The sequence below is a fragment of the Aulostomus chinensis genome, chromosome 5, assembly GCF_037954235.1.
Source record: "Aulostomus chinensis isolate RoL2024-O1b breed Wild chromosome 5, RoL_Achi_v1.0, whole genome shotgun sequence".
Classification (NCBI taxonomy): Eukaryota; Metazoa; Chordata; class Actinopteri; order Syngnathiformes; family Aulostomidae; genus Aulostomus; species Aulostomus chinensis.
Window position 1 is genome coordinate 6,474,684 of NC_141324.1, and position 10,705 is coordinate 6,485,388.

The 10,705-nt window shown below is 42.9% G+C and overlaps 1 long non-coding RNA gene across 1 annotated transcript; it reads left to right on the top strand.

The window, feature by feature from the left end:
• Positions 1–5,731: 5,731 nt before the first annotated feature.
• Positions 5,732–8,296, top strand: LOC147260990 (uncharacterized). Its single transcript, XR_015116206.1, has 3 exons — positions 5,732–6,025; positions 8,043–8,128; positions 8,217–8,296. It is a non-coding gene; the product is annotated as an uncharacterized LOC147260990 (long non-coding RNA).
• Positions 8,297–10,705: the final 2,409 nt, after the last annotated feature.

Genomic DNA, 10,705 nt, shown 5'->3' on the forward strand with positions numbered 1-10,705 from the left:
GTCCAGATTTATGGACAGAGTCAGGAGGAGACGACAGGATAGTTAGAGAACTGTCCAATTTTGAAAATCTTAATAAAAAAATAAGTTGGAACAGCCCCATGTGGGACATGTTGACAGCTAAGATATTCAAAGAGCAGAATGTCAAAAAAAGAAAGTGGCTGTACACTGTATGGCGCAGTAACAGAAAGTTCATCAGAACAAGAGTTTTGTTGAGGCAGAAGAAAAAGATTGAGTGTGCCTCTCAAAGATGTGAACAAAACGAAGATGAGGACAAAAGAGACACAGGATCTGATCTGAGTGCTGTTGTAGAAGATATTTCTCTGGCATGTGAGCAGAATAGAAGTCCAGAATTTCTTGAAGAAGAACAAAATCCTCATTGTGGAGACAGATTGTATTGTGAGGGGGAAGTTCAGCTTGATACAGAGGATCTAGTTAGTAAAGACGAGAAGAAAACATTGGAAATGGAAGAAAAGATAGACAAAACACATGAAGACACAATAGTTAATGCTGAAGCCAGTGGAGACTGCATTCAGACTGACAGCGTTGTGTACCATGATGAAACCTTATTTTGTGTGTAAACAACCAAACAATCCCAACGAGCCATATGCCCAGTGCAGCCTCTGCGATGACTGGTTTCATCCTGTTTGTGTGGGATTCCAAAGTATTCAAGACATTGCTGCCATATCCCCATGGCAATGTCCTTCATGTACCAGAGATAGCCAAAAAATACAGTCTGGAGATAAGGACCAGGTGAAGAGGAGGTTATTCTTTGGTCAAGAAATTCCATCCTGCCCCCAAGAATTTACAGTGAGCGTAACAAGGGCTGAATGGGCTGCAATTCAGCCAGATCAAAGAAAAGGATACAGAGTCTTGAAGAAAGGCTGGACGGATCTTCTGAGCGACAAAATCGGAAGCATAAACTAATTTCGTGTTCTTTCCTTCAAGTGTAACAAAATAAAATGCAGTCAAAGTCGCAAAAGTAAAAATGCATACTGGAGGGGTAAGGCTGTATGCAAATTTGATGGTTGCACAACTTACTTCCTATCTTTGGAAGAAGACCCAAATGATACTGAAGGTGATGTACCTGTTAAGGTAAAAGCACAGGGAAAAATTCATCACAGTTGCCACGAACAACATAGCCGACACTGCCGCAAACCTGAGCGCCACACACTCAGAGGACAACTTGGCGAATGTTCTCCCATGTTGGTCCACACAAAACAACTGGCATCTGCGGACAAAGAGAAAATGCTTGCAGGAAACCTTAATGATGTTAAGTCTGTCCCAGTCTTGCAAAAGATTGAGAAATGTGATGATAGTCCTCTTACATTATCTCTCATAAAAAATATTTGTTTTCTTCTTGTTTTAGGACAAAGCAGCAGAAGCTGTTGAAGGCAGGCGGCAACAAAATGAACAACTCGTTGCATTCATTGTGGACCACAATGGAGCTGATGGAAAGCTGAGAGTAAGTCTAGCATTACTTTCCCATATGGAACTATTTAAAAAAACAACTATAAAATTACAGAGGAACACCTGACCTGATCCATCTATAATGTATAACCCTGTGATAAAATGTGATGCATTAAACATCCATTAACCAGTTATGAATTTTTATGGAGAAAGTGTAATTAGTGAGGAATGAGAAAACAGCTGTAACTGTTTGTGACTTGTTTGCTTCTGCTAAGGACAGGAATAGCATATTGTCATTATAACTGAAGTAAACATTTTATACCAGCACATTTTGATACCATCCAATGTATGTGAAAAGCCAAGAATGACCTGAACATCTTTAAATATTCATGTTGAATTACTAACCCTAAATTCAAAATTAATATTTGTCAGGCCATTCTGTCCAGTGAGGAGGAGCCCCACTTTTCTTTTGAAGATAGGTGGGTTCCAATCCTCTTTGATGATGACGCTCAGCTGGACAAGATAGTCAAGTACCTCTCAGACTTCCTTGACAGCTGTGACAACATCTCTCCAGAAGTCAGCACCATGGTGTCTTCAGACAGGATCAAATACATGCTGAATGTGATGCTGTCAGAGGTAGGTCAGCAGCTACTGGACTAAAACTTATGAAGTTATATACTGTAAATGAATGACAGTATTCCTGTTAATTGTGCATAGTACAATTAAGAGAAGCGTTTGACCTCAGAAGATGTGTACTTTTCTGTTCCATGAAGACCAAACATTTCTAATGTCAATCTTTAACCTTCTGCTTATTGTGCAGTACATTTTCAAATAAGTTATGCAAAGTGACTTCTTATTATGGTAAACACATTTTTCTTAGAAGAAAGAAATAATATCTCTGAGTGTGCTCTAATAATAATCATTTGACAAAAGGAAAGCTGAAATAGAAGGGGAACAGTGAAATAGGACAACATCCAAGCCATGAAGTGAGACAACCACTTAAATGTGATTTGACAGTGACGTAATAAATAAAGGAAACTTTGAAATGTTTCCTTTAACAAAAAAGATGAATCAGAAACTCAGGAAAATTGGGGAATTAGGGACATAGGTTTAATTTGTTAGGAGTTACTGTACAAGACACCAACAGACTGAAAAAATAAAAGGGTTGAGTAGGAAAGTAATTACGACTTATTGTGGAAAGGCAGTTCATACTAAATAGAGTGGCTACAGCCTTATGCCCTACCAAAATCAATGTATTCTGGATGTACTTATAGCACACCTGAATAATTAATAGTAAATCAGTATAACACTTGAATTAGCTTCATTTTTGTAAAGTATGTCTGTAGGAGATACAATATACAATATGACAAATGCTAAGGCAAGGCAAGGCAAGGCCAGGCAATTTCATTTGTATAGCCCGTTTTCACAAACAGTTTGTCTCAAAGGGCTTCACATGGCATCATAACAACATCCTCTGCCCTTAGACCCTCACATCGACTGAGGAAAAACTCCATAGAAAACCCTTTTAACGGGGAAAAATCTGAGAAACCTCAGGGTGAGCAACAGAGGAGGGATCCCTCACCCAGGACGGACAGACGTGCAGTAGATGTTGTTACAGACAAGAAAACAGTTGACAGTACAAAATGTGGGAACACGGAAATGTTAATAACAGCTGAAGAAGGAAGCTTCTGGAAGGGGAGGCAGAGAGAGCAAGCCAGCTTGATGGGGGACTGGATGGCAGACTGGTTCATGGAAGGGGAGCGCAGGCCGGTGTAACAGTAGGGAATAAGGGGGGGGGGGGGCGATGCAGGCGGCGGTTGGGGCTCTGGTGGATCTGTGGAAACACAGAGAGACTGCGAGACACCAAGGCCAAACTACAAAGTGCAACAAGTAGTGGTAGTGACAGTTCCAAAAATGTGCAGGGAGGAGAGGAGGAGAGAGGGGGAGAGGAGAGGAGAGGAGAGGAGAGGAGAGGAGAGGAGAGGAGAGGAGAGGAGGGAAGGGCTCCATGTAACCTGATGTGTCCCCCAGCAGTCTAAGCCTGTAGCAGCATAGCTATCAATGGTTCAGAGCTACCTGAACCAGTCCTAACTGAGGGCTCTGTCATAGAGGAAGGTCTTAAGCCTGGACCTAAACGTAGTTAAAGTGTCTGCCTCTCTGACCCATGGAGAGAGCTGGTTCCATAGTAGAGGAGCCCGGTAACTAAAGGCTCTACCTCCCAGTCTGTTTTTATTGATACTGGGAATCACTAAAAGACCTGCATTCTGGGAGCGGAGTGCTCTGGTCGGACAGTAGGGACTAATGAGCTCTTTCAAATAGGATGGAGCTTTATCATTGAGAGCCTTATAAGTCAGCAGAAGGACTTTGAAGTTGATTCTAGATCCTACAGGAAGCCAGTGGAGAGAAGCTAAAGTGGGAGAGATGTGTTCTCTCTTCTTAACTCCCGTCAAAACCCTCGCTGCAGCGTTCTGGACCAGCTGGAGACTCTTCAGGGAGTATTTAGGACATCCTGACAGGAGAGAGTTGCAGTAGTCCAGCCGAGAAGTGATAAATGCATGCACCAGTTTTTCAGCATCACTCTGGGAAAGGATATTCCTAATCTTAGTGATACTTCGCAGATGGAAGAAGGCGGTCCCGGTCACATGCTTTATGTGGGAGCTGAAGGAAAGGTCCTGGTCAAAAATGACCCCAAGGTTCCTTGCAGTTGTACTCGAAGTTAGGGTGATGCCATCTAGAGTAGTGATCCGATTCAAGAGCGTGTCCCTGTGGTGTTTAGGTCCAAAAATGATTACCTCAGTTTTATCTGAATTGAGCATTAAGAAGTTAGAGGACATCCAGGATTTAATGTCTTTCAGGCAGTCTTGCAGATGAGTAAGCTGGCTTGTGTCGTCTGGCTCCATCGACAAGCAAAGTTGTGTGTCATCTGCATAACAGTGGAAGTTGATCGAGTGCTTCCGGATTATGTCACCTAATGGGAGCATGTAAAGAGTGAAGAGAATCGGTCCTGAGGTACACCATATGTAACTCTGCTATACTCAGAATGGTCATTATTAACATTAACAAACTGAAACCTGTCAGATAAGTAGGACTTAAACCATTTTAGGACAGTTCCTTTAATCCCAATGTCATGGTCTAGTCTCTGTAGCAGGATGCTGTGGTCGATGGTGTCAAATGCAGCACTGAGGTCCAAAAGGACAAGCACAGAGACAAGACCTCTGTCTGAAGCTATAAGAAGATCATTAGAGACTCTGACCAGTGCTGTTTCAGTGCTATGGTGTTCCCTGAATCCAGATTGGAAGGCTTCAAAGAGCTCGTTGCTGTGCAGATGTTCATGTAGCTGCTCCAGGACAACCTTCTCAAGGATCTTGGAGATGTAGGGGAGGTTGGATATTGGCCTATAGTTGGCTAACACATCTGGGTCAAGAGAAGGTTTTTTAAGTAAAGGGTTGATGACAGCCACCTTAAAGGCCTGTGGCACATAACCTGTGACTAAGGAAAGATTAATTTGATTTAATATAGAAGTGTTGACTAGAGGGAAGGCATCCTTAAGGAGGCTTGTTGGGATGGGATCCAGCAGACAAGTGGCTGACTTGGAGGAACCGACTGCAGAAGTTAATTCTGACAGGTCGATGGGGGAGAAGCTGTCCAAGTATGCACCAAGTCTGGGAGGTGCTTCTATGGGGACTGTAGTCTGTCCTCCATTACTGGCAATCTTCGTTCTAATATTCACAATCTTTTCAGTAAAGAAAGAAAGGTAGTCGTTACTGCTGAGAGTTGGGGGGGATGCATGGCTCAACAGCACTATGGTTCTTGGTGAGCCTGCCCACGGTGCTGAAGAGCAACCTGGGGTTGTTCTTATTCTTTTCTATCAGGGACGAGTAGTAAGCGCTTCTAGCATTACGGAGTTCTTTTTTATATATTAATAAACTCTCCTTCCAGGCTTGGCGGACTTCCTCGTGCTGGCTAGAATGTGTCTTCCTTTCCAGTTGTCTGGTCTTCTGTTTGAAGGCACGCAGCTCTGGGCTGTACCAGGGAACTATTCTTTTCTGGTTGATAACCTTCTTCTTCAGGGGAGCTATGGCATCAAGTGTCCCAAGGAGTGCTGCCGCAGTGCTGTCCACAAGATAGTCTACCTGCGAAGGGGTGAAATCAGCATAACTGCCCATTATATCACTACAAGGTGTGGCAGCAAGCTCTGCTGGAATAAGCTCCTTAAATCTAGAAACAGCAGTGTCAGATAGACATCTACTGAAGCGGGACTTTTTCCCAGGTAGTATATCATTTGTTAAAGTAAATTCAAATGTAATTAAGGAGTGATCAGACAAGACAGGGTTCTGAGGAAGAACTATGATGCGGTCAGCTTCTATTCCATAAGTGAGTACTAAATCAAGGATGTGATTAAAAGAGTGAGTGGGTTTGTTTACCCTCTGACAGAAGCCAACAGAATCAAGAAGCGACTTAAACGCAGTGGCCAGAGAATCATCATTGACGTCCACATGGATGTTAAAGTCACCCACTGGAATGACTTTGTCTGAGTTCAATGCCAAGTTAGACAGAAAGTCAGGGAATTCTTCTAAGAACTCAGAATAAGGTGCAGGAGGACGGTACACCACAGCAAGTAAGAGTGGTTTCTCTGCTTTCCAGTCTGGGTGGGAAAAGCTGACAATAAGGCTCTCAAATGAGTTAATGAACTGTTAGGTCGAGGGTTAAGCACCAAATTTGACTGATAGATTGCAGCTACTCCTCCTCCTCTGCCAGTGGTGCGAGGTACATGGTAGTTAATGTAACCAGGAGGGGAAGATTCATTTAAATTCACATACTCATCTTGCTGCACCCAGGTTTCAGTGAGTGCTAATACACCAATCTGATAATTAGTAATTAAATCGTTCACTAGGAGAGACTTGGATGCAAGAGATCGAATATTAAGCAAACCACATTTAATAGTTGCATTGGGTTGATTTGCTGGAGCAGTGGTTTTAATTTGAACTAAGTTGCTATAAATTACTCCTCCAGATTTGGGTGCAGGCTTATACAGCCTCGGGGCAGACACAGTTTCTATAGGCTGGGTGGGTGACAACACGAAGGAACCAGCAGAGGGGCGTGTTAAACTGCAGCTCTGCCTGCTGGTCTGAACTCTGGCTGCTTGTCAGGGATTAGTATGGCTAATAAATTGGCCTATGTTCCTAGATAAGAGAGATGCACCATCCAAAGTAGGATGGACGCCTTCTCTCTGAATCAGACCAGGCTTTCCCCAGAAGGAGCTCCAATTGTCTATGTAAGCCACGTTGTTATCTAAGCACCACCTAGACATCCAGCGATGGAATGAACGCATGCGGCTAAACATGTCGTCACTCGCTAAATTGGGCAGCGGGCCAGAGAAAATTACGGAGTCCGACATTGTTTTTGCGTAGTTGCACATCGAAGCCATGTTAACTAGTTAATTCCAACTGGCGAAGCGGGGTGTCATTAGCGCCGACATGTATTACAATCTTACTGTATTTAACCTTACGTTTTGCCAGCAGCTTTAGCCTCAACGTCGCCCGCTCTGGCCCCTGGGATGCACTTTATGCTCGCTGGAGTCTCCACCTTCACGTTGCGGAGAACAGAAGTGCCAATGACTGATGTCGGCTTCACAGCGGGGCTGCGAGCAACAGATCCGACATGTAGAGTTTCACTCTCAGCGGGTGTGTCGCTGAGTGGGGAAAATCGGTTGGAAACATGAAGGGGTTGGTGGGCAAACACGGGCTGCCTGCGTCTAGGTTTCCCTCGTGATGTCACCCAGCGGGACTGGCTAGTTCCCGACTGCTCGGGAGCTGCTAGCGGTGGCTAGGCTAGGTGGCTCCGCACCCGCTAAGGTGGACTGAGAAGCTCCTGAAGGTAAAGGACTAGCGCTAGCTTCCATGGTGCGGAGCCGAGTCTCTAACTCACTAAGCCTCGCCTCCAGGACTACAAACAAACTACACTTTTTACACGTACTATTAGCACTAAAGGAGGCCGAGGAGTAACTAAACATCTGGCACATGGAGCAGGAGAGGGAGGGAGAGGTGGGGGGAGAGGCGGAAAGAGAGAGAGCGGCCATAGCTAGTGTGCTAAGGTGAGCTAGCGGACCTGTGGCAAATATAACAAATAGAACGAGGAATTTCAGAGCAAAGTCCTGCTAAAGAGTTAAGTGACAAACCTATGTATTACACCAAAACGTCGTATACAGTGGTGCTTAAAGCGATTAAGTTAGCAGTACACCTGAGGGAGGATTGAGAGAGTCGAACAACACAGCGACAGTATTACAGGCAGGAAATGACGTAACACGCTCACCGGTATCGGGTCAGCAGGCAGGACCAGCGGAGAGCAGAGGAGAGACCAGCAGCTAATAAGCAGCTAATATTTAAACCCTGAATAATTGGGTAGGGTCAGAAGGATCATGTTTGCAGGGGATAGGGTGGGGGGAGAGGGTGGTAGATCAGGTGATGAGGAAAGGGAAGAACACAAACAGGACAACTGGTGGCCGGGAGAACAAGAGCAGGGTCTGACATGAAAGCCAACAAACAATTTTAATTGATGCAGTATTCACAATTGTGATAATTACTGTAATCGTATTGTTCAAATGACAAATAATAGCTAAAGACGTTCCAATACAGGCAACAGTAAAGGCTTTGGAAGAGGTATACAAAATGACGATGACAGAAGCTGTGGCAAAAGTAGACCATGGCCAGATGGAAGAGAGGTAAGCGCAAATCGTGATTTTTATAGGATATTTCCCAATTGACTAGTTGATGAAGATGTGTTTGATGCTCCTCTTTCCTGTTTTGTAGTGAGAAGGAGGACATCGTTATGTCCATCAGGAATGAGATGGAGAGGCGTGCTTTGAGGTGAATAAAAGTTGTTTAAAAAATGGAGATGTCCCGTTGTTGTCATTTTCATGAATAAAGAAAAATTTTCAGAGACTGTATTTCGATGAATCTTCACATTCTGTATATTAATCCAGTCCAGATTTGAGAAGTCCAGATGTACTGTTTTTTTATTTGGGGCTGGTCCAAAGTGGTGTATCTGCTGATACAACACAGAAAAGCACATTTATTGCATTTTCACAAATAAAATACAGGGTTCACAAATCAGAAAATGTATCTAAATAAATATTCAGGGTCTGAAGATTAACCTTGTCCAGATTTGAGAAGTCTAGGCATAGTGATTTTGGATCTGGACCTGGTCCAGAGTGGTCTGTATGCTGAAAAAACTGCGAAAAGCACCTTTATTGCATTTTCACAAATTGAGAGACGGTTTCACAAATCAGAGACTATGTTTTTGTGAAACTGCAGGGTCTTTCGGTTAATACAGTCCAGATTTGAGAAGTCTAGGCATAGTGGTTTTTGATCTGGACCTGGTCCAAAGTGGTCTATACGCTGAAATAATTGGAAAAAGCACCTTTATTTCATTTTCACAAATAGAGAGAAGGTTTCACATATCAGAGACTGTGTCTGAATGAATCTCCAGGGTCTGTAGATTAATCCAGTCCAGATTTGAGAAGTCTAGGCATAGTGGTTTTTTATCTAGACCTGGTCCAATGTGGTCTGTATGCTGAAAAAACTGCGAGAAGCACCTTTATTGCATTTTCACAAATAAAATACAGGTTTCACAAATCAGAGACTATGTTTTTATGAAACTTCAGGGTCTGTAGTTTAATCCAGTCCAGATTTGAGAAGCCTTGGTGCTGTGGTTTTTGATCTGGACCTGGTCTAATAAGGTTTAGGTATAAAACAAAAACGGTGAAATCTCCCCTTTAGCTTTTTCACAAACAGAGTAAAATGTTCACAAATACAACCGTGGGTGTCAGGCAAAGTTAATGTCTCTCCTAAAATGTCTACAATGTTTTCACATCAATACATGCCACCAAAAACAGACAATCAGTGGACAAACAGTCACACTGCACATGAAGTCAATTTCCCCTTAACTTTCCCCTTAAGTGCCGAATCCGAAGCTGCTGAATCGGAAGCTAACTTCAGCGTCGTTCTGCTGGCTGGGGTCGATGGCTGCTTAACGTAGCAGCAGCAGGTTGTGACTGGTTAACGTTAGCATCACTTTGTGAGTGCTCAACAACTATAAACAGATGTACACAGTTTTAAGAATTGGTCGTCTATCACTTAAGCAGGTTTGTTAAGAATCAGACAAGCATAATTTTCACCTACCGAATTCTGTTTGCAACGAGGAGGCTGATGATGAAGGTTGACAGAAGTGGAGGAAGCAACAGGAGCAGGAGAGTGACGCAATGAGTTGAACACAGTAATTGTTACACCATGCAACTGAAGGCGTTTCTTCATGTTTGTGATGCATCCTCCTTTGGCAGAAATAGTTTTTTTTTTTTGCAGATGTTGGACTGTGCTACTCCGTCCTCTTCCAAATTAAAATGAAACCAGACATTTAAGCATTTTTTGCAGTCCATGCCTCTATCAGACAACTGATATATTTGCTAGCAGGCGCACAGAGAACGTCGAGCGGAGTAATAGACGCCACAAAAACAAACTAGGCACTCAAAACCCCAAAAAAGAATCAAAATTCAAAAAAGCTGCTTAACAGTTCTCGAATCGGACGTTAGTATTTCATTTTAGTGTGAGCTATAAGTCTTGCAATGTTTTAATTTCAAAATGCTCAAATTGTTTTTTACCATTAGAACATCAACATCTGGGAAGTTGAGAGAGACATCGCACAGACCACCTTTATGTGATCAAAAAGAGGGTGCTGCTGATGAGGAGAAGCCAGAAGATGTTGGTGTAGTGATTGAGGGTGTGGAACTTCTGTGCAATCTGGGAAGTGTTACCTTTGGGTGTGCCATGCTTTTTGGGCTCATCTGTATTCTCAACCTGAGCTATCAGACAGCTTGTTGGACATTGCAATTGTGATCTTCTTCTGTCACTTTGACTTTATTTGAAATTGTTGATTGTTCACAAAATGGGCTGTTTGAAGGGATGGTACATACATGTACCGATACATGTTGTTCAAAAGCATATTTGCATAATGCCTCCTACAATCAGTTTTTTGATATCATCTTAGAAGTCATGGTCATTTTTTCTAAAGCTGGAATTGACAAGCCATTGTATTTATTTGCAATAGATTCTACAAGTGTACCGAATGAAGTGGCCACTGCTTTCATTATCATCTGCAGTCTTAACAGCCTTGTCTAATTGTAATTATCAAAGATAATGTTCCTAAAAGTTGTAAAGTGCTGAATTTCAAGGATCAGTTTATGCTATGGTGTATTATAATGTGCCGGTGCATCTAGTGTCTGACGAGCATTCACGATTTATGT